This window comes from Vipera berus, assembly GCF_964194415.1.
Source record: "Vipera berus genome assembly, chromosome: 15".
In the NCBI taxonomy this organism is placed as follows: Eukaryota; Metazoa; Chordata; class Lepidosauria; order Squamata; family Viperidae; genus Vipera; species Vipera berus.
Window position 1 is genome coordinate 2,959,090 of NC_138218.1, and position 22,793 is coordinate 2,981,882.

Consider the following 22,793-nt stretch of genomic DNA (forward strand, 5'->3'; position numbering starts at 1 on the left):
GTCAATTTACCCTTTTCTCTCCTTATAACCTTTGCCTCCTGTGAAGACCTCTGTGTTGCAAGAATACAGTCCTTGCTGAGGGCCAAGCAACGGGTTTCTTGCACTTGGTTGCACTTTCTTGTAACTTTAATATTTTTATGATAACCTTGTAATATTCTAGGTGCCTGTAACTTTCTAACTGCAAAACAAGGCACTCTCTCAGGCTGAATAGCAAAGGACTTTTTCAATTGTACATGCTAAAGTTTCAGCTGGCCGAAATATCTTTTCAGAACAGATTTCTGTGGCTCATGATACTCAGGATCCCTTTTCGCATGTGAATGTTCTCCTTTTAATACAATGATTTTAAATGGTTGTGTTATTATGGGATTTTTCACTTACTGTCCACATTTCTGATGTAACAGGATTTCTTCCATCCAATGAACTGTTCTTTTGTACTTTTTCTTCTGTATGTGTCATTTGCTCCTCTTTTCATTAAGGGAAACCTCCTTGTGAGATTAATAAGTTTCCTTTAAATGATCTTCTAATTGGAACAAGTGTGCTGTGGCAGAATCTAGGTGTCTGAGCTGCCCCAACTGGGTCCCTTAGGAAGGAAAGATCCTCAACTTCATCAGATTGAAGCAAAAGGTCCCTGTCGTAGAAACCAATTCTGGTCCAATTTCCTATCCCTCGTGGGTGGGCGGGGCTGGTCCTGGTGAAAGGGAAGCCTTGTGGCTGCAACCTCCCCCCCATCACCCTTTTCTGAGTGGAGGAAGGAAAGAGATGAGAAGGGAGGGAAGGAGGGAACAAGGGAGGAAGGAAAAGCACCTTGGTAGCATCAATCCTGCACCCGTTGAGACTTGGGCTCAAAGGAGAAAGCAATTTTGTGTTCTCTTTTGTCGCAGACAGGACTTTATTGGCAGTCCAAGTTAACATTGGTATTCTTGAATTGTGAGATCTTTAGGAAAGTCCCCTCCATGTGTGTTGCAAAAATTTCCAGTGGGGAAAACATTTTCTTTTGCTATATTTCCAGTCTGAATTAGACCAAGGCAGGGTCCCTACAGGAGAGCCCTTGTAAGGGTTATGTATTAATAGAAAAGCAACTAACTTAAACTTGCTCCGAAATGCTAAAGCAGTTGCACATAAAAAACAAGAGACGCTCTGATCAACTATCACAGCCACCATTTTGACACTTTTGCTGTACTGTTGTCTGTGGAAGTCCCCACTAAATGCAGGCATGGGATAAACTGAACCTGGGTTGTTCTCGGTCTTTTAAGTGGTCACATTTGATCACAAGGCAAGAAGGCCTAGAGAAATGTTTCCCCTTTTGCCTTTCAGCATCCAAGGGAGAAGGAAGGAGAAAGGGAAAGAGAAAGAAAAAGAAAAAGAAGGAAAGGGGGGAAGGAAAAAGAAGAAAATTGGGGATGGAGGAAGATTATAAAGAGAGGAAGGGACCAAGAGAAGTCCTGCCTTAGCACTTAACCATAAGCAGCCATGCTACCAATCCCTTGTACCTTCCTCCTGATCTCTCCTGGTGGTCTCCCATCAAATTGCCAAGGAGAGTGAGCCTATCAGCAGCAGCCTTTTTTAAAATCCCATTTATATCCCACCGTTCTCCGAAGACTCAGGGCGGCTTACAATCTAAGAAGCCCAAATCAATGTGCTTAGCAATAGCCTTATTTATTTGTTTGTTTGTTTGTTTGTTTGTTTTATATACCGCCCTTCTCCCGGAGGACTCAGGGCGGTGTACAGAGCAATAAAGTAAGAATACAATAAAGCAATAGAGTGAAAAAATTTTAAAACCCAAATCCATCAGGCCAGGCTGGCTTGTTGGAATAGATAAGTTTTTAGATCACGCTGGAAGGAGCGAAGGTCGGGGCCCATCCGGATTTCAGCTGGTAAGCGGTTCCAAAGGATTGGCGCACCCACCGAGAATGCTCTCCCCCTGGGGGTCACCAGCCGACTTTCTCTGACTGACGGCACCCTGAGGAGGCCCTCTCTGTGGGAGCGCACAGGACGGAGGCATGTTGACGCTGGCAGTAGGTGCTCCCATAGGTAATCCGGACCCACGCCATGTAGGGCTTTGTATGTCATCACTAGCACCTTGAATTTCACCCGGAAGGCAACTGGAAGCCAGTGCAGCTCACGGAGCAGAGGTGTAATATGGGAGTATCGGGAGACCCCCAAAAGCACTCGTGCAGCTGCACTCTGCACCAGCTGAAGCTTCCGAGTGGTTCTCAAGGGCAGCCCCATGTAAAGAGCGTTGCAGTAGTCAAGACGAGAGGTCACAAGTGCATGGGTGATTGTACGCAAGGCATCCAGGTCCAGATAGGGTCGCAGCTGGCGCACCAGACGAACCTGAGCGAAGGCCCCTCTAGTCACAGCTCCTATATGATCTTCTAAGGAGAGCTGTGAATCTAAGAGGACACCCAGATTGCGAGCCTTATCTATGGGGGGTAATAACTCGCCCCCGATATTAAGAGATGGAATACTCTGAATATCCTGACATGCTGGTATGTACAGCCATTCAGTCTTGTCCAGGTTGAGTTGAAGCCTGTTCCTCCCCATCCATTCCCGGACCGCTTCCAGGCAACGGGACATCACGTTGAGGGCATCACTGATGTGGTTTGGGGTCGAGATGAAAAGCTGGGTGTCATCAGCATACTGATGATAACCCACTCCAAAACCACGAATGATCTCACCCAGCAGTTTCATGTAGTTGAACAGGAGAGGCGAGAGGACCGACCCCTGAGGAACTCCACAAACGAGAGACCTTGGGGTCGACCTCTGCCCTCCTGCCAACACCGACTGCAAACGTCCCAGGAGATAGGAGGAGAACCACCGAAGAACTGTGCCTCCCACTCCCAATCCCCTGAGACGCCGCAGCAGGATACCATGGTCGATGGTATCGAAAGCCGCCGAGAGGTCTAATAGGACTAGGACAGAGGAATATCCCCTGTCCCGGGCCCTACAGAGATCATTCACCAGAGCGACCAATGCCGTCTCCGTGCTGTACCCGGGCCTGAAACCCGATTGGCACGGCTCTAGATAATCCGCTTCATCCAGGACCAGAGGGAGCTGATGCGCCACCACACTCTCAACAACCTTCGCAAGAAAGCGAAGGTTGGAGACCGGATGAAAGTTATTTAACACAGCTGGGTCCAAGGCGGGCTTCTTGAGGAGAGGTCTCACCACCGCCTCCTTCAAGGCGGCGGGGAAATTACCCTCACTCAAAGAAGCAGATATAACCGCCTGGAACCAGCCTCGTGTCCCCTCCCGAGCTGCATAAACCAGCCAGGAAGGGCACAGGTCCAATAAACATGTGGTGGAGCTCAATCTCCCCATAATCCTGTCCACTTCCTCAGGGGTCACAGAATCAAACTCCTCCCAGATAACATCGACAAGACCGCCCGTGTCCTGTTCGTCAGACTCTGCCCAGTTGGAGTCCAGGCCGGTCCGAATCCGAGCGATTTTATCCAACAGATATTGACCAAATTCCTCAGCACGACCCTGCAAGGGCTCCTCCCTCACCTCCTGATTGAGGAGGGAGCGGGTCACCCTAAACAGGGCGGCCGGGCGATTATCTGCGGACGCGATGAGGGCGGAAAAGTAATTAGACCTCGCTGCTCTCATCGCTGCGAGATAAGACCTAATATGGGTTCTTAGTCGCAACCGGTCGGATTCGGATTGGCTGGACCTCCAACGGCTCTCTAGGCCCCGTCTCCGACGCTTCATCTCCCGGAGCTCTGCAGAGAACCATGGAGCTCGCTGGGATCTGCACCGGGTCAGGGGCCGCAAGGGTACAACTCGGTCAAGTGCCTCCGTGGCCGCCCTTTCCCAGGCTTCCACTAAGGCATCCGCCGAGTTGTGAGCAGGGGAGGCAGGTGGGGCCCCAAGCGCTGCCTGGAACCTGTCAGGATCCATTAAGCGCCTGGGGCGGTACCATCTAGTTGGCTCCGTACACCCACGGCGGGGGGTGGCAAAACGGAAGACCAGCCGCAGGAGGTGATGATCGGTCCATGACAGGGGCATAACAGTTGGAGAGCCCCCACCAAGATCATCAAACCACCGTCCAGATAAGAAAACCAAGTCAAGGGTGTGGCCTCCCTCATGAGTCGGTCCAAGAATTACTTGCGTCAGGTCCATGGCGGTCATGGAAGCCATGAACTCCCGAGCTAACTCAGATGATCCTCCTAGGGATGGTAGATTGAAGTCACCCAAAACTATAAGTTTGGGGAACTCAATCACCAACCCCGAGAGGACATCGAGTAGCTCAGGCAGGGCTCCCGCTGCGCGACTAGGCGAAAGGTACACCAGCAGCAAGCCCAACTGCGCCCCAGGACCTTGAAGAGGTAAGTGCAGCTGGGTGCCCCCCGAGCAGCTGGCATCACTGGGGGTCCTCTGCATGGCCTGGGAGGGACAGCCAGGCTCCTGGTGGACAAGGCTATGGTGCTCGCCCTGGTCTTTCCTTCCTCACCTGGAAACAATGTATTCCCTCCCGCCTGGGCCCCCACAGGCACCCTCCCTGAAACAAACAATGTTGAGGTGGCCACCCCCACCGCAGCCCACCAAGGTCAACCACAACACTAATGCAGCCCTCAATGATATTGAGTTTCACACCCCTGCTCTAGAGCGTGTTGGGCAGACTACCTGGGCAGCTGGTTGTCATGCACTAATCTGAGGTCAGCTGGCGCCCCACCTCCTTGGCAGGAAGGCAGGCTAGGAGTAGCACTTCAAAGAAAACTTGGGGCTCAGCATCTCAGGGAGGGCCAACAGATGGCGCAGTCTGGTCCTTTGCTGCCCCCTGATGGCTGTTAGCAGAGCTGCTGCTCTAATTCCATCTCAAGAACCCAGGCGGCTTTGGCAGCTCCCACAGTAAGGATGGCAGTTGGGTCCTTCAAAGCGCTTCCCTGACCTCTGGTGGTTCCTTAGCAGGTACAAGGGCCCTTGGACCATGGGGGTTGAAAATCGGGCTGGGTGGGTGGGTGGTGCGGAGGGAAATAGCTCCATAGTCCCCATCTGTGGTTTCCTGGCCAAGAATAGCTTTGTTTGCCTAAAGTCACTTGCATCAGCTATATTATATGCCTAGGCAGAAAAGAAGTTTTCAGTGCCAGAGAAATGCTGTTCTCCAATTTCCGCTGCCTTCTATCAAGTGCCAGGAACACTGGTGGTGTGTTCGTGGCCCCTGAGTTTTTTTTTCTTTTTTCATATAGACAAATCCAAGATTGCTCCACCACCACCACCCCTGCTGGATACCCCAGGAAAAGTTCCTTCTTTACCCAGGAAACCAGTTCCAACAACCTGCTCTGCAGCTTCCAAGCAACAGCCTGGCTGACCTGATCAGGTGTCAGGACCCACGCCGGTCCACATCTTAGGAAAGAACTCTTGGAGACAGGATTGTCCAAACAGGAACATTTACTAAAACATCGACAGTGGATAATCTAGACAGGATCAATACTTTAAAAGTGTCCCCGAGTAAAAACCCCTCCCCTCAGTCCATTTGGTCAGTCCGGGATCAGTTAAGTTTCAGGTGTCAAAACCCTTCATGGGAAAAGAGAACTTCCATGCATTTTCAACATTTGCTTCCTCCCTTTCAAATACCAATCGGAGATAAACCAGAATCCCCCCCCCTCTTTCTTTGTTCTTCTCAGTTCAAAGGTTCTTTCCCTGGTCTTTGATGATGGCCTACAGGCAGGCTGAATAAACAACCTTCCATCTAAGGGATAAAGGTAAAGGTAAAGGTTCCCCCGCACATGCGTGCTAGTCGTTTCCAACTCTAGGGGCCAGTGCTCATCTCTGTTTCAAAGCCGAAGAGCTTGTCTGAGGACGTCTCCATGGTCATGTGGCTGGCATGACTAGACGCCAAAGGCGCACAGAACGCTGTTACCCCATGCCTGCGAACGTTCTCCTTTGAATACAATGCTTTTAAATGGTTATGTTTTTATGGGATGTTTCAATTACTGTCCACGTTTCTGATGTAACAGGATTTCTTCCATCCAATGAACTATTCTTTTGTACTTTTTCTTCTGTATGTGTCCTGTGCTCCTCTTTTCATTAAGGGAAACCTCCTTGTGAGATTAATAAGTTGCCTTTAAATAATCTTCTAATTGGAACATGTGTGTCGTGGCACAATCTAGGTGTCTCATCTGCCCCAACTGGGTCCCTTAGGAATGAAAGATCCTCAACTTCATAAGATTGAAGCAAAAGGTCTCTCTCGTAGAAATCAATTCTGGTCCAATTCGCTATCCCTTGTGGGTGGGCGGCGCTGGTCCTGGTGAAAGGGAAGCCTCTTGGATGCAAGACCGGCAGTGCTGGCAATCTCCCCCACCCCCCATCACCCTTTTCTGAGTGGAGGAAGGAAAGAGATGAGAAGGGAGGGAACAAGGGAGGAAGGAAAAGCACCTTGGTAGCATCAATCCTGTATCATTGAGACTTGGGCTCAAAGGAGAAAGCAATTTTATGTTCTCTTTTGTCGCAGACAGGACTTGATTGGCAGTCCAAGTTAACATTGGTATTCTTGAATTGTGAGCTCTTTAGGAAAGTGTCCCCTCCTTGTGTGTTGCAAAGAGCCATTTCCAGTGGGGAAAACAGGACAGAGCAGAGTGGGGGAAAACATTTTCCTTTGTTATATTTCCAGTCTGAATTAGACCAAGGCAGGGTCCCTACAGGAGAGCCCTTGTAAGGGTTATGTATTAATAGAAAAGCAACTAACTTACACCTGCTCCTAAATGCTAAAGCTGTTGCACATAAAAAATGGAGGTGCTCTGATCAACTATCACAGCCACCATTTTGACACTTTTGCTGTACTGTTGTCTGTGGACGTCCCCACTAAATGCAGGCATGGGATAAATTGAACCTGGTTTGTTCTCGGTCTTTTAAGTGGCCACAGACTACCAGCCAAAGTGGCATTTGATCACAAGGGAAGAAGGCCTAGAGAAATGTTTCCCCTTTTGCCTTTCAGCATCCTTTCAGCAATGGGGAGGGAGGAAGATTATAAAGAGAGGAAGGGACCGAGAGAAGTCCTGCCTTAGCACTTAACTTAGCATTTAGCACTTAACCACAAGCAGCCATGCTTCCAATCCCTTGTACCTTCCTCATGACCTCTCCTCGTGGTCTCCCATCAAATTGCCAAGGAGAGCGAGCCAATCAGCAGCAGCGTTGAAGAGATAAGTGCAGCCGGGTGCCCCCCAAGCAACTGGCATGACTGAGGGTCCTCTGCATGGCCTGATAACAACAGCCAGGCTCCTCTGGTGGACAAGGCTATAGTGCCTTCCTCACCTGGAGACAATGGTTCCCCCCCAACCTGGGCCCTCACAGGTGCCCTCCCAAAGCGAACAATATTTTTTTTATTTTATTTTAATCCCATTTATATGCCGCTCTTCTCTGAAGACTCAGGGCGGCTTACAATCTAAGCACAAATCAAATGTGCTTAGCAATAGCCTTCATTCTGTGTATATGCCTGCTTATTAGGGCTTTCACCCCCCCCCAAGCGGCATTATTACAAAGTCAGCTTATTGCCCCCAACAATCTGGGTCCTCATTTTACCTACCTCGGAAGGATGGAAGGCTGAGTCAACCTTGAGCCTGGTGGGATGCGAACCTGCAATAATTGCAGGCAGCTGGTGTTACTTAAGGAGGCATTAGCCCACTGCTCAACCAAGCTTCCTAATATTGAGATGGCCACCCCCATCCCGGCCCCCCAAGGTCAACCAAAACGCTAATGAAGCCCTCAATGAAATTGGGCATGTTGGGCAGACTACCTGGGCAAGTGGTTGTGAGGCATTAATCTAGGGAGACCCAGCACCCCACCTTCTTGGCAGGAAGGCAGGCTAGGAATGGCCCTTCAAAGGAAACTTGGGGCTGAGCATCTCAGGGTCTGCTCCTTTGCTGCCCTCTGATGGCCGTTAGTGGAGCTGCTGCTGTGATCTAATTCCATCTCAAGAACCCTGAAGACTTTGGCAGCCCCCACAGTAAGGATGGCAGTTGGGTCCCTCAAAGTGCTCCCCTGACGTCTCTGGTGGTTCCTCAGCAGGTGCAAGGGCCCTTGGACCATGGGGGCCAGAAAGCAGGGGCTGGGTGGGTGGCTGGTGCGGAGGGAAATATCTCCATAGTCCCCATCTGTGGCTTCCTGGCCAAGAGTAGCTTTGTTTGCCTAAAGTCACTTCCATCAGCTATATTATATGCCTAGGCCAGGGGTCGGCAACCTGAAAAAGCAAAAGAGCCACTGGGAACCGGTTCCATCACACATAAAAAAAGTGGGAGCCGCGTGCGTGCGTCCATGCATGCGCATGCGAAAAAAAATTTGCGCATGCGCAAAACAGTTTTTTCTTGCGCATGTGCGAACGCGCGCGGTTGCCATTTTTTTATGTGATGGAACCGGTTCCCGGTTACGCGATGTCGACGGCCCGTTTGCAGAGCTACCGCCTTCGGCAGCCTGCAAACGTGCCGCGACAGCTTTCCCAAAGAGCGGCGCCACTGCCCATTTGTGCGGAGGTGCGGGCGCACCTCTCCAAAGGTTTGGGGAGGTGCGCACGCACCTATGGTCATTCAAAGAGGTGCACGTGCACCTCTCGGAATGGGCAGCAGTGTCGCTTGTTGGGAAAGCTGCTGCGGCCCGTCTGCAAAGCTGCCGCTTTCGGCAGCCTGCAAACATGCTGCTGCAGCTTTCTCAAAGAGCGGCGCTGCTGCCCGTTTGCGCGGAGGTACGTGCGCACCTCTCCAAAGGTTTGGGGAGGTGCGCGCGCACCTACGGTCGTTCGGAGAGGTGCGCGCGCACCTCTCGGAATGGGCAGCGGCGTCACTTGTTGGGAAAGCTGCCGCGGCCCGTCTGCAGAGCTGCCGCTTTTGGCAGCCTGCAAACGTGCCGCGGCAGCTTTCCCAAAGAGCGGCGCCGCTGCCCGTTCGCGCAGAGGTGTGCGCGCACCTCTCCAAAGGTTTGGGGAGGTGCACGCGCACCTCTCCAAACGGGTGGTGCCACTCTCCATTTGGAGAGGTGCGCGTGCACCACTGCCCGTTCGAAGAGGTGCGCGCGCACCGGGCGGCTGGGAGCCGCAGGAGACGGCTCAAAGAGCAGCATGCGGCTCCGGAGCCGCGGGTTGCCGACCCGTGGCCTAGGCAGAAAAGAAGTTTTCAGTGCCAGAGAAATGCTGTTCTCCAATTGCCGCTGCCTTCTATCAAGTGCCAGGAACACTGGTGGTGTGTTCCTGGCCCCGAGTTTTTTTCTTTTTTCATATAGACAAATCCAAGACTGCTCTCCACCACCACCATCCCTGCTGGATACCCCAGGAAAAGTTCCTTCTTTACCCAGGAAACCAGTTCCACCAACCTGCTGTGCAGCTTCCAGGCAACAGCCTGACTGACCTGATCAGGTGTCAGGACCCACCCCAATTCACATCTTAGGAAAGAACTCTTGGAGACAGGATTGTCCAAACAGGAACTTTTACTGAAACATGGTTGACAGTGGATAATCTAGACAGGATCTGGAAAATGTGTCGCAGATCGATACTTTTAAAGTATCCTTGAGTAAAAACCCCTCCCCTCAGTCCATTTGGTCAATCCGGGATCAGTTAAGTTTCATGTGTCAAAAGCCTTCTTGGGAAAAGAGAACTTCAATGCATTTTCAACTTTTGCTTCCTCCCCTTCAAATTCCAATCAGAGATAAACCAGAATCCCCCCCCCCCCGCTCTTTCTTTGTTCTTCTCAGTTCAAAGTTTCTTCCCTGGTCTTTGATGATGGCCTCCAGGCAGGCTGAATAAACAACCTTCCATCTAAGGGATAAAGGTAAAAGGTAAATGTTCCGCCGCACATGCGTGCTAGTCGCATGTGCTAGTCGTTTCCGACTCTAGGGGCCGGTGCTCATCTCCGTTTCAAAGCCGAAGAGCTTGTCCGAGGACATCTCCGTGGTCATGTGGCTGGCATGATTAGACGCCAAAGGCGCACAGAACGCTGTTACCTTCCCACCCTAGTGGTCCCTATTTTTCTACTTGCATTTTTACATGCTTTCAAACTGCTAGGTTGGCAGGAGCTGGGAGGAGTAACAGGCACTCAGGATTCGACCCGCGAAACTGCCAACCTTCTGATCAACAAGCTCAGCATCCTAGCCCACTGAGACACCGCGTCCCTTTCTAATGGATAGGGATGACCAATTAATGGGAATGGCAGAATCCATGGGGCGAGATTTAGGGTTGCACAGATAGGGAGTTAAGAATGGAATATAAATGGATTCTGACACCAGGGTTCCAGATTCACAGCTCTAGTGCCTTCCAAGCTGCCTGATCAAAGGAAGCACCTGATTTTCCATGCTATTTTTTTATTTAGGAGAAAGTCATAAATCAAAATTTACACTCAATGCATTATGAAGGAACTGGATACTGTTTAATTGCATCAGTGTCAACGGATTTCACAGTAAATTGAAATTATTTGGTAAAAAGGTACCCCTAAATACTTTTTGCTCCAATGGGAGGATTCGACCATTCACCTTGTCCTTCTCTGACTCTTCTTCAGAGAATTTGAGGGGCCCAAACTTGGCACAGTATTGATGATGCAGGTTGAGCAGAGCAGAACCGATCAGAACAATTCTTGGCCTCTGTTTCATGGCCCTGATCTGAATTCTTAGGAGAGGACAGTTTCTGGCTCCTTCTCCACCTTCAGGAGGGGTCTTAGCTGCAGCCAGGATGGCCCAGAAAAGGAGCAGCTGAGAGGCCGGCTGGAACTCAAGCAGGAAATAAGGAAGGCTGGTCTTGGACAACAGGCAAAGCCCCAGAAATCTAGCCCTTCTCAATACTGCCACACTTAGCACATGTCAATGGGGTGTTAGATCCTAGGGAAGAAATTGTGTTGTGTGAACGAAAACAAGTCATGCTGAAGTATAAAATTGCAACTTTCTTGCCATTCAGCCTCTATATTGCCTTTGCCAGCCTACCTGGGCAGGTTGTTGTGAGCTTTAATCTAGGGCCAGACAGTGCCCCGCCTCCTTCACTGGGCCGAGCATCTCTGAACTGCAGCGCTCCCAAGGGCCAGCAGGTAGTGCCAACACCCATCTTTGGCTGCCCCCTGATGGCCGGTGGGGGAGTGGCTGCTCAGCTGTACTTCATCTCCCGGGCCAGGAAAGCCAAAGCGCCCCCCCCCCTGCAGCAAAGACCTCAGTGGGTCCCTCAAAGATCTCTTTGCTGGCAGTTCCTGGGCAAGTGCGAGGAAGGACTCACGGATTGTGTGGGCCGGAGCTGGAGGGCTGGTGCGGCCTTCATCATCCCGGGCCTAAGATTGCAGCCCTCCAGCCTTGAACGGGGCAGTAGCAGGAGGACCCACAGAAGTTGCTCTTGGTTGCTCTCATATGTTGCCATTGAGGCTTGTTGCAGGGACTCGCCTGAAGGGTGTCCACTGGGAACCTTCTCCAGCCATGGACTCTCAGCCTGGCCCTGGACATCATTGGCTGTCCTGGGAAGTAATCTTGATTAGGGTTAGTTGGAACTTCAATGGAAAATGTGGTTCTTAAGGCCAGTTTATGGGACCATCTCTTCTCCCCACTTTCCTCCTTTCTCTTTGGCAGGGCAGAAGATGTGAGGAAAAAACCCAAGAAAAACATTTCGGAAAAGCATGAGATGAATACAAATATTTAAAGTCAAACAATAATTGCATATCCTCCTTCCCCCCCCCCCATGCACGAAGAGGTTCCAGTGTGAATACAGAGCGAGTGAAGGGAGGGGCAGAAGCTCTGGAGAGCCAAAACACCGAAACAGGCAGATTCGTCCATGAAATCAGGATCAGAATCACAGAATTAATGTACCGGTAAATGAATTAATAAATAAATGATGATGAGAGCTGGTAGGGACATTGGAGGTCTTCTAGTCCAGCCCCCTGCTCAGGCAGGAGACCCTACACCATTTCAGACAAATGGCTGTCGAGTCTCTTCTTAAAACCTTCCAGTGTTGGAGCATTGACAGCTTCTGGTGGCAGGTAGTTCCACTGCTTAATTCTTCTCCCTGTCAGGAAATTCCTCCCTCCTCCCCGCTGGCTTTCCCTCCGTCCTGCTTCTCCCGCCTTCGGGGGGCTTCGGGGACGAGCCCGGCTCCCTCCTCCTCGGGGCGCCCCCCAGATACGGGAAGGCTGCTCTCCCGCCTCCCCCGCCCTTCTCCCCATCTGCTCCCACCCCCGCGCGGGAGGGGGGCTGCCTGGGGGCCGCGGGGGGGCCTGGCCGGAGCCCCCCCAACTCCCCCCGCCCTGCCTGGGGAGAGACTTCGCTACTACGCAGGCGCCATGTAGCTGATGGATGCAAGGAGGACGCCGATTGGTCGCTCTGCCGAGGGCGGCTATTGGCAGGAGGACTCGTAGGGGCGGTCCCTTCAAGCGAAAGAGGAAGAGCAACCAGCAAAAGGGCGCGCAGGGAACTGTCGCCTCCACTTCCGGGAACGAACCGAACTGAGGCGCTTAATTGACTCGGCCGCGGACTGGCTCGGAGCCAGGTAGGGCGCAAGGGATGCCGGGAGTCGCAGTCCGAGCTCTTCTCTGGCGGAGAAAGGGGGGAGGGGGGAGCCCGAGGCCTGGTCTGGCGGGAGGGGCGCTGGGAGGGAGGCCTGCCCGGAAAGTCTCACTGAGAGGCCGAGGCTTCGGCCTTGGTTCCCGGGCGGGACTGGGACTCCCCTCCGTGGAAGGGACGAAGCCGTGACCCGCCTCTCCCCATTTGCCCCTGCAGGACTTCGGGCGAGCCCGGCGGAGGAAGGAAGGAAGGAGGCCGCGCGCAGCAGCCCAGGGAGGAGACGGCGGGGAAGGCCCGGAAGGGATGAGCCGAAGGGGACTCCGGGAAAGGAGGCCCCCTGGAGGGCGAAGCGGGGAGCGGGAAACGGGCGGAGACCCTGAGACGAGCCTGGAGGGCGGAGGGTCCCCCTGCCTGGGGAGAGACGCAGCCCGGGAGGCCCCTCAGCTCCGCCGGCCTGGATGCGGGGTGGGGGGGTGGGAAGACGGGACCTCAGAATTCTAGAATTCACCTTCCCGGTGGGACGAAGACAGACGTCGTTACTGCGCAGGCGCCACCTAGCTGATGGGTGGAAGGAGGACGCCGCTTGGTCGCTCTGGCGAGGGCGGCTTTAACAGCAGGACACGTAGGGGCGTCAAGCGAAAGAGGAAGAGCAACCAGCAAAAGGGCTCGCATGGAACTCTCGCCTCCACTTCTGGAATCAAACAATCCAGGCGCCGAATTAACTAGTCCGTTTAGCGTAGGGGTCCTCAAACTTGGCTCCTTTCAGACTTGTGGACTTCAAATCCCAGAATTCCTCAGCCAGGCACGCTGGCTGAGGAATTCTGGGAGTTGAAGTCCACAAGTCTGAAAGGGGCCAAGTTTGAGGACCCCTGGGAGCCAGGTAGGAAGTAAGGGATGCCGGGAGTTGTAGTGCGAAAGTCTCTGGCCGAGGAGGGAGGGAGTGAGGGGGAGGCCGAGGCCTGGTCTGGTGGGACGGGAGCTGGGAGGGAGGCCTGGCCGGAAAGTTTCACTGAGAGGCCGAGGCTTCGGCCTTCCTCCCCGGGCGGGGCTGGGACTACCCTCCGGGGAAGGGGCGAAGCCGTGACCTTCCTTTCCCCCTTCGCCCCTGCAGGATTTTGAGCGAGCACGGCGGAGGAAGGAAGGAGATGCCGGCCGAGAGGAGAGGAGGCCCCGCGCAGCAGCCCTGGGAGGAGACGGCGGGGAAGGCCCGGAAGGGATGAACGGAGGGGGACTCCGCGAAAGGAGGCCGCCTGGAGGGCGAAGCGGGGAGCAGGAAACGGGCGGAGACCCTGAGACGGGCCTGAAGGGCGGAGGGTCCCTCAGAAGAGGCGGGAAACTCGGGAGTCCCCAGAGGATCCAGGAGGGAGGAGAGAAATATCAGTGCCCGGAATGTGGAAAATCCTCCAAATCAAATGAAGCTCTTAAAAACCATCGAAGGATCCACAGAGGAGAAAAACCATTTAAATGCTTGGAGTGTGGGAAGAGCTTCAGTCAGAGGGGAAACCTTTATGCACATCGAAGAATCCACACAGCAGAGAAACTGTATGAATGCCCTGAGTGTGGAAAGAGGTTCAATTTGAGTGAAAACCTTTATGCACATCAAAGAATCCATACAGCAGAGAAACCGTATAAATGCCCGGACTGTGGAAAATCCTTCCAAAGAAATGGAGATCTTAAAAACCATCTAAGAATCCACACTGGAGAAAAACCATATAAATGCCTGGAATGTGGAAAGAGCTTCAGTCAGACAGGACACCTTTATAGACATCAAAGGATCCACTTAGGCGAGAAACCACATAAATACCTGGAGTGTGGAAAGATATTCAGTGAGAGGAGAACAGATGGAAGACTCAGGAGTCCCGAGAGAATCCAGGAGGGAGGAAAGAAATATCAGTGCCCAGAATGTGGAAAATCCTTCAGAAGGAACCACCATCTTGAAAGGCATTTAAGAATCCACATAGGAGAAAAACCACATAAATGCCTGGAGTGTGGGAAAAGCTTCAGTGAGAGAGGAAACCTCTATAGTCATCAAAAAATTCACACTGGAGAGAAACAGCATAAATGCCTGGAGTGTGGAAAGAGCTTCAGTCAGAGTAGCGCCCTTTATAATCATCGAAGGATCCACACTGGAGAAAAACCATATAAATGTCTGGAGTGTGGAAAGAGCTTCAGTCTGAGGGGTACCCTTTGTAGACATCAAAGGATTCACACTGGAGAAAAACCATATGCATGCCTGGCGTGTGGAAAGAGCTTCAGTCGGAGGGGCACCCTTAATAGACATCAAAGGATTCACACAGGAGAAAAACCGAATAAATGCACAGTGTGTGGAAAGAACTTCAGTCGCAGGGGCAACCTTTATAGACATCAGAAAATGCACTCAGGAGAAAAACCATATAAATGTCTGGAGTGTGGAAAGAGCTTCAGTCAGAGTAGTGCCCTTTATAGACATCAAAAAATTCACACTGGAGAGAAACAGCATAAATGCCTGGAGTGTGGAAAGAGCTTCAGTCAGAGTAGCGCCCTTAATGGTCATCAAAAGATCCATACAGGAGAAAACCCGTATAAATGCCTGGAGTGTGGAAAGAGTTTCAGTCTGAGGGGTAGCCTTCATAGACATCTAAGAATCCACACAGGAGAAAAACCATATGAATGCCTGGAGTGTGGAAAGAGCTTCAACCTGAGGGGCACCCTTAATAGACATCAAAGGATTCACACAGGAGAAAAACCGAATAAATGCACAGAGTGTGGAAAGAGCTTCAGTCTGAGGGGCACTCTTAATACACATCAAAGGATTCACAAAGGAGAAAAACCGAATAAATGCACAGAGTGTGGAAAGAGCTTTAGTCGGAGGAGCAGCCTGTATATACATCAAAGGATCCACACAGAAGACAAACCATATGAGTGCCTGGAGTGTGGAAAGAGCTTTAGTGATAGGAGCACCTTTCGTCTTCATCAAAGAATCCACTCAGGAGAGACACAGCATAAATGCCAGGAGTGTGGAAAGAAATTCAGTCGGAGGGGACATCTTTATTTACATCAAAGGATCCACACAGAAGAAAAACCAAATAAATGCCTGGAGTGTGGAAAGTGCTTCAGTCAGAGGGGAAACCTTTATGTACATCAAAGGATCCATTCAGAGGAGAAAGCGTATAAATGCCTCCAGTGTGGAAAGAGCTTTACTGAAAGTGGTGGTCTTCGTAAACATCAAAGAATTCACACAGGAGAAAAACCATATGTCTAGAGTTGGGAAGGTGTGAGCACTTACCCTTCATTGTCATCTCATCCTTTTATGTGTCAACATTTTACTATTCCCTACTATTCCGTGGTGGCTCAGTGGGTTAAGACGCTGAGCTTGTCGATCAGAAGGTCGGCAGTTTGGCGGCCCGAATTTTGAGTGCCGCATAACAGAGTGAGCTCCTGTTAGTCGTCCCAGCTTCTGCCCACCTAGCAGTTCGAAAGCACGTAAAATGCAAGTAGAAAAATAGGGACCACTATGGTGGGAAGGTAACAGCGTTCTGTGTGCCTTTTGCGTCTAGTCATGCCAGCCACGTGACCATGGAGATGTCCTTAGACAAGCTCTGGCCCTTCAGCTTTGAAACGGAGATGAGCACTGGCCACTAGAGTTGGAAACGACTAGTACGCATGTGCGGGGGAACCTTTACCTTATTGCTACACTCTGTTTAATGATTCTGCTATTCTGTTATTTCTAATAGTTGAATTTGAATCATACACACTTTTCAAGGGGTACATAATCTTATAAGTGGAAGTGTATTCATTTCCACAAAGTTGTATCACAATTTCTTCTTATTGGTGAGATTTCATTTTGAGATTCAGAAGCTGCTATTGGAATGTTCTGAAGAAACTTACCACTTTCAATTGTGCCCACAGTTCTTTCCATGGGCCTGGAAATCAGAACATTCTCTCCTGGGTTGATTTTCCCCTTAAAATAGGACTCTCGCCTCTTCCGTACCTTTTGGCACACTCCCTCCTTCCACAGAAAGAACAAACTACACTCTTGGTTATTATTGAGTCAATTAATGAGTCAATTTACCCTTTTCTCTCCTTATGTGGGCCATAAACTTTGCCTCATCTGAAGACCTCTGTGTTACAGGAATACAGTCCTTGCTGAGGACCAAGGGACTCTCAGGGTGAATAGCAAAGGACTTTTTCAATTGTACATGTGATTCAGCTGGCCGAAATGGTATCTTTTCACAACAGATTTATATGGCTCAGGATGCCTTTTCCCATGCGAACATTCTCCTTTTAATACAATGGCTTTACATGGTTATGTTATTATGGTATGTTTAACTTACTGCCCACGTTTCTGATTAACAGGATTTCTTCCATCCAATCAACTATTCTTTTGCCTGGTAGAACCTAGGTGTCTGAGCTGCCCCAACTAGGTCCGTTAGGAAGGAAAGATCCTCAACTTCATCAGATTGAAGCAAAAGGTGCCTCTCGTAGAAACCAATTCTGGTCCAATTCGCTATCTCTCGTGGGTGGCTGGGGCTGGTCCTGGTAAAAGGGAAGCCTCGTGGCTGCAAGGCTACATCAGCAAGGGAGCCATGGAGGTGGTTTTGGGGGGTGGCACTTATATACAACCTGGTATAACAAAGCCAAAACATACTCAGCCTTAGATCCACGGGACAGCCCTGGAACCAGCAAGTTCCCCCCCCCACTAAGGTGTGCGCACAGGAGATGGCCCGCGCCAGAGCCCTGGGTAAAGTCAGCCTGTAGGGAAGATAGGGAGCAAAGTCACCAGACTCTGCTGGCTCGTGCGCCAGGGCGCAGGGAAGGGCACACGTCACTGGTTCCAGGGCTATCCTGGACCACATTTTATATCTACTTGAATAGTACGTGTATTGGCTTCCCCCTTGCTTCCTTTCTCTCCAAATATCTTGCATCCTTAATTCGTCCACCATCTTGAAAAAGTTTTTGGCAATCTTCTGGGTCCTTTTCTTCCTTCCTTGCTTTTATAGTCTAGCTTCTGTCTATTATTGCATTAAAATCGCCCATAATACAGATGTTCTCACAGTCTATCGCCCATAGTGCATTATATAGTTTCCTGTAGAACTGTTCTTGCCCCCCATTTATTTATTTATTTATTTATTTATTGATGGGATTTATATCCCGCCCTCTCTCCCGAAGGGCTCAGGGCGGCTAACAACAAAACATATAATAAGTACAGAAATCAAGATAAAAATAAAATTGAAATCATCTGTGCAATAAATTAAAATTAAGGAAATTAGAAAATAAATTAAAAGTTCTAAATATAAATTAATTGAAATGTCTGTCAGTCCAGGTCAGCCTGGTGGAACAGGAGTGTTTTGAGGCCGCGGCGAAAGGATTGGAGGTTTTGGGCCATCCGAAGCTCAGGGGGGAGCTGATTCCATAGGGCTGGCGCTCCCACAGAGAAGGCCCTCCCCCTGGGGGTCGCCAGCCGACATTGCCTAGCTGACGGTACCCTGAGGAGGCCTTCTATGTGTGAGCGTACTGGACGATGGGAATTTGTTCCCGGCAGCAGATGGTCCTGCAAGTATCCCGGACCTAAGCCATGTAGGGCTTTAAAGGTAAGTACCAGCACCTTAAATCTCACCCGGAGGGCAACTGGTAGCCAATGCAGCTCACGCAGGAGGGGTGTGATATGGGATGCTCCCATCACAACCCGTGCAGCTGCATTGTGCACCAGCTGAAGCCTCCGGGTGGACTTCAAGGGCAGCCCCATGTAGAGAGCATTACAGTAATCAATACGGGAGGTGACGAGTGCGTGGGTGACTGTACGTAGGGCATCTCGGTCCAAAAAGGGGCGCAATTGGTATATAAGACGAATCTGTGCAAATGTCCCCCTAGCCACGACTCCAATATGATCTTCAAAACTGAGTCGTGAGTCTAAGAGGACGCCCAGATTGCATGCTCTATCAATGGGAGGTAACATCTCTCCTCCTATAGTCAGAGATGGAACCTCTTGGACTAAACGAGATGATGGTATGTACAGCCACTCAGTCTTGGCCGGGTTGAGTCGAAGCCTGTTTTCTCCCATCCAAATCTGTACCGCTTCCAGGCAACGGGACATCACATCGAGGGCATCACTGGGTTGGTTCGGGGTGGAGATGAATAGCTGGGTATCATCAGCATATTGATATTTCACCCCGAAGCTACGGATGACCTCTCCCAGCGGCTTCATATAGATGTTGAACAGGAGGGGCGAGAGCACCGAACCCTGAGGCACTCTACAATTAAGAGGCCTAGGGCTTGACCTCTGCCCTCCTGCCAACACTGTCTGCGAATGGTCCGAGAGGTAGGAGGAGAACCACCACAGAACAGTGCCTCCCACTCCTAGCCCCTCAAGACGACGCAATAAGATACCATGGTCGATGGTATCAAAAGCCGCTGATAGATCTTATAGGACCAGGACAGAGGAATAACCTCTATCTCGGGCCCGCCAGAGATCATTCACCAGTGCGACCAATGCCGTCTCTGTGCTGTGCCCGGGTCTGAAACCTGATTGGTACGGATCTAGATATTCAGCTTCCTCCAGGTTCAAAGGGAGCTGTCGTGCCACCACGCTCTCAACGACCTTCGCAAGGAAGCGAAGGTTGGAGACAGGACGGAAGTTGTTTAAAACAGCTGGGTCCAGTGCCGGTTTCTTGAGGAGGGGCCTTACCACCGCCTCTTTCAAGGCGGCAGGGAAGTACCCCTCACTCATTTGGGGCATAGATTCCTACTAATATCTGTTTTTGCTTAATTATCATCTCCACTACTAAAATCCTACCTTCTCTTATCTTTATAAATTTGCTTGGCTAAGATTGACTCTCTGATATATATTGCTACTCTTTATTTGTGCTGTGATAAAGATGCAAACATCTTTCCCAGTTTAGGGCATTCCAACACCTGTGTATGTTGTTCCTTAATGTGAGTCTCTTGGATAACTATAACACCTAACTATAACATCAGAAGCAGCCTTTGAGCCAAGGTCAGTTTCACCGTTTTCTGTTTTTGCAGACTCTCAAGCTGATGCCCCAGTAGTAACCTATGCTCATGGGGATGAGGCTGATTATGAGAGATTTGGTGCTAGACCTAAGGCTTCACTAGGGAAGGAAGTAATGGATTATTCTCCAAGTTCTGAGCAAACTGTGCAGGAGAAGGCTTTGCAAAGTTATTATGAACAAATTGAAGTTTTTGAGAGAGAGCTGCAAAACGCAAAGTTGTGTGCAGCATGGTATAAAAAGCAAGGGAGAGCCTCTGCTGGCATTCAGTTTTCAGAAGAAGCCATATTGCCCCCCTCTTCACAAGCATTGCCACACCCACAAGGGTCAGTCATTTTGCCTTCTTCCTCAGAGACAAAGGCACACCCATTGAGTGTTATGTCAGACAAATGGGAGCCTGACTGCCTGCTGTGTCAAATGACATGTGAGGATACAATGGTGCCTGAATCTAATGTTATAGCACCATCTGCTGGTGAGCCTGTTTTACAAGATGCATTTCAAAGAATGCCGAATGCTTTTTCACAGATGTCTCTTCATCAGACATCGCTCCAAGCTGCCACACCTCCTCATTCATTGGGAGCATCAGCTAGAATGCCTATTAATACTGCTACTATCCAGGTTCCTGTCTCAGATGGAGCACAGCAGCCTTCAGCCCAAGTGCGGCCTCCACTGGTTTCTCAAATACAAAGGCCAGTGCTAACTGCAGGCCAACTTAATGTGCCAGCGCCTTCTGCTGGCCAGGGTGGAATAGCAGCTCAAAGACAGTCACAGCCAGCACCAATACTACTGGCAGCTTCAATGCAACTGCCGCAAGCCCTGGCACAGGCGCCACTGGTGCCCCCTGCTGGCTATGTCCGGATGGCACAGCCTGCACAACCAGCACCACCTGCAGGCCAGTTTGTTGTTGTTGTTAGTTGCGAAGTCGTGTCCGACCCATCGCGACCCTATGGACAATGTTCCTCCAGGCCTTCCTGTCCTCTACCATCTTCTGGAGTCCATTTAAGCTCACGCCTACTGCTTCAGTGACTCCATCCAGCCACCTCATTCTCTGTCGTCCCCTTCTTCTATTGCCCTCAATCTTTCCCAGCATTAGGCTCTTCTCCAGTGAGTCCTTCCTTCTCATTAGGTGGCCAAAGTATTTGTGTTTTAGCTTCAGGATCTGGCCTTCAAAAGAGCAGTCAGGGTATTTTATTTGTAACCCTGTATTCAACTCTGGGAAGTGAGGGAGCGGGAGGGTGGGGTGGGCTGGGTTTTGGGGTTTATATTGTAACTTTTATAAAACTTTCAATATAATAATAATAATAATAATAATAAAATAATAATAATAATAATAATAATAATAATAATAATAATAATAATAATAATAATAATAATGTTGGAAGGGACCTTGGAGGTCATCTAGTCCAACCCCCTGCTCAGGCAGGAAACAACACTGTGCTTCACTAATATTAGCAGGAATGTAATTAAAAGTTTCTTGACTACATGTAAAAAACCATCCTTGCGGGAGTCAAACATGAACAAAATTAAAGTTTCCTCAAAAGCTGTACAATTTAAACAGGTGAACTAATACGAAAACAGTGAGGTTTTTTACTTGAAAATGTACAATTAACTATTTTAGCACATGTTATATTTTCAGGGATTGCTACTATTGGGGTGTGCAAAGCAATTACATCAGGGGGTATCATATGCAGTCAACCCCCAACTAGATATAGTCCCATAGTTAAAGTTTTTATACAATAGAAAGTTACTCAAGCCAGTAAAGTTTTGAATTACTGCAGAAGAAGTACAGACAGGAATCAAACATGTAATAAGAGTCAGAGATTAAGTTAAAAGGCTGTTGAGAAAAAGTATGAAAAGCTAAAATAACAGCAGACAATTCTGAGCGTTGCAGAGATGATTGTATTGCAGTATAGGACACTTTCCATGTATCATCATTGTAAGCAATCGCTCCTCTCATTCTCCCTCGGTCTGGGGGGGGAAAAACAGTTGGAGCTTGCAAAAGCGGAGAAGGCAAAAGATCACGTGAAGTACTAATACCACTTTACAATGCCTTGGTAAGGCCACACCTGGAATACTGCATCCAGTTTTGGTCTCCACGATGTAAAAAAGATGTTGAGACTCTAGAAAGGGTACAGAGAAGAGCAACAAAGATGATTGGGGGACTGGAGGCTAAAACATATGCGGAACGGTTGCTGGAATTGGGTATGTGTAGTTTAATGAAGAGAAGGTTGAGGGGTGACATGATAGCAGTGTTCCAATATCTGAGGGGCTGCCACAAAGAAGAGGGAGTCAAGCTATTCTCCAAAGCACCCGAAGGCAGGACAAGAAGAAATGGATGGAAACTAGTCAAGGAGAGAAGCAACCTAGAACTAAGGAGAAACTTCCTGACAGTTAGAACAACTAACCAGTGGAACAACCTGCCTCCAGAAGCTGTGAATGCTCCAACACTGGAAGTTTTTAAGAAGAGACTGGACAGCCATTTGTCTGAAATGGCATAGGGTTTCCTGCCTTAGCAGGGGGTTGGACTAGATAACCTCCAAGGTCCCTTCCAAATTATTATTATTATTATTATTATTATTATTATTATTATTATTATTATTATTATTATTATTATTTGAAAAGCTTTACAGTACATTTTTGAATACAAAACCCCTCCCCTCCCCTCTCCCCAAACCTCCCCAACTCTCCCGTCCCCCCCTCCCCGACTTTCCAGAGCTAAATACAGGGTATAAAAATACAAACAAACATAATCTAAAATATGCCAACAATAAAATATTAAATTCTATCGCACTTTAACTCTTAATAAAATAACTACAAGCTAGTTATACATCATATAAATCCATTACTTATTCAAATGCTAAGTGAAACTTTTTAGTCCCATATTTATTCTGGATATAATCAATCCATCTTCTCCACTCCACAATGTATCTCTGTTGCGATTGGTCTTTCAAATACGCTGAAATCTTTGTCATTTCTGCCAAATTGGAAACTTTTAAAGTCCATTCTTCTATAGTCGGCAGTTCTTCCTTCTTCCAATATTGCGCTACTAAAAGTCTCGCTGCCGTAATTAAATTCAACATCAACTTAGTGTCCACAACGGTAGTGTCTGTGATAATGCCCAGTAAAAACAATTGCAGACAAAACTTTATCCTTTTCTTCAATATTTTTTGCATATTCCACCAAATTTTAATCCAAAAAGCTTTAACCCTTTTGCAAGTCCACCATATATGAAAATACGTTGCATCCTCACAACCACACCTCCAACATTTGGGCTGGCAGTTCGGATACATACTTGCTAATTTTTTAGGATCTAAGTGCCACCTATAAAACATTTTATAAAAGTTTTCTCTTAAATTT

At 49.4% G+C, this 22,793-nt stretch overlaps 1 long non-coding RNA gene across 4 annotated transcripts; it reads right to left on the reverse strand.

Annotated features, from left to right (window-relative positions):
• Positions 1–9,396: 9,396 nt before the first annotated feature.
• Positions 9,397–12,070, reverse strand: LOC308674875. 4 transcript variants are annotated; one of them, XR_014027996.1, is made up of 3 exons: positions 11,761–12,070; positions 10,453–11,514; positions 9,397–9,742 (listed from the first exon to the last, which is right to left on the reverse strand). It is a non-coding gene; the product is annotated as an uncharacterized lncRNA (long non-coding RNA). The 4 variants fall into 4 exon arrangements; XR_014027997.1 differs by having other exon boundaries at positions 10,453–10,794; positions 11,180–12,070; XR_014027998.1 differs by having other exon boundaries at positions 10,453–10,794; positions 10,897–12,070.
• Between the last annotated feature and the right edge of the window lie 10,723 nt (positions 12,071–22,793).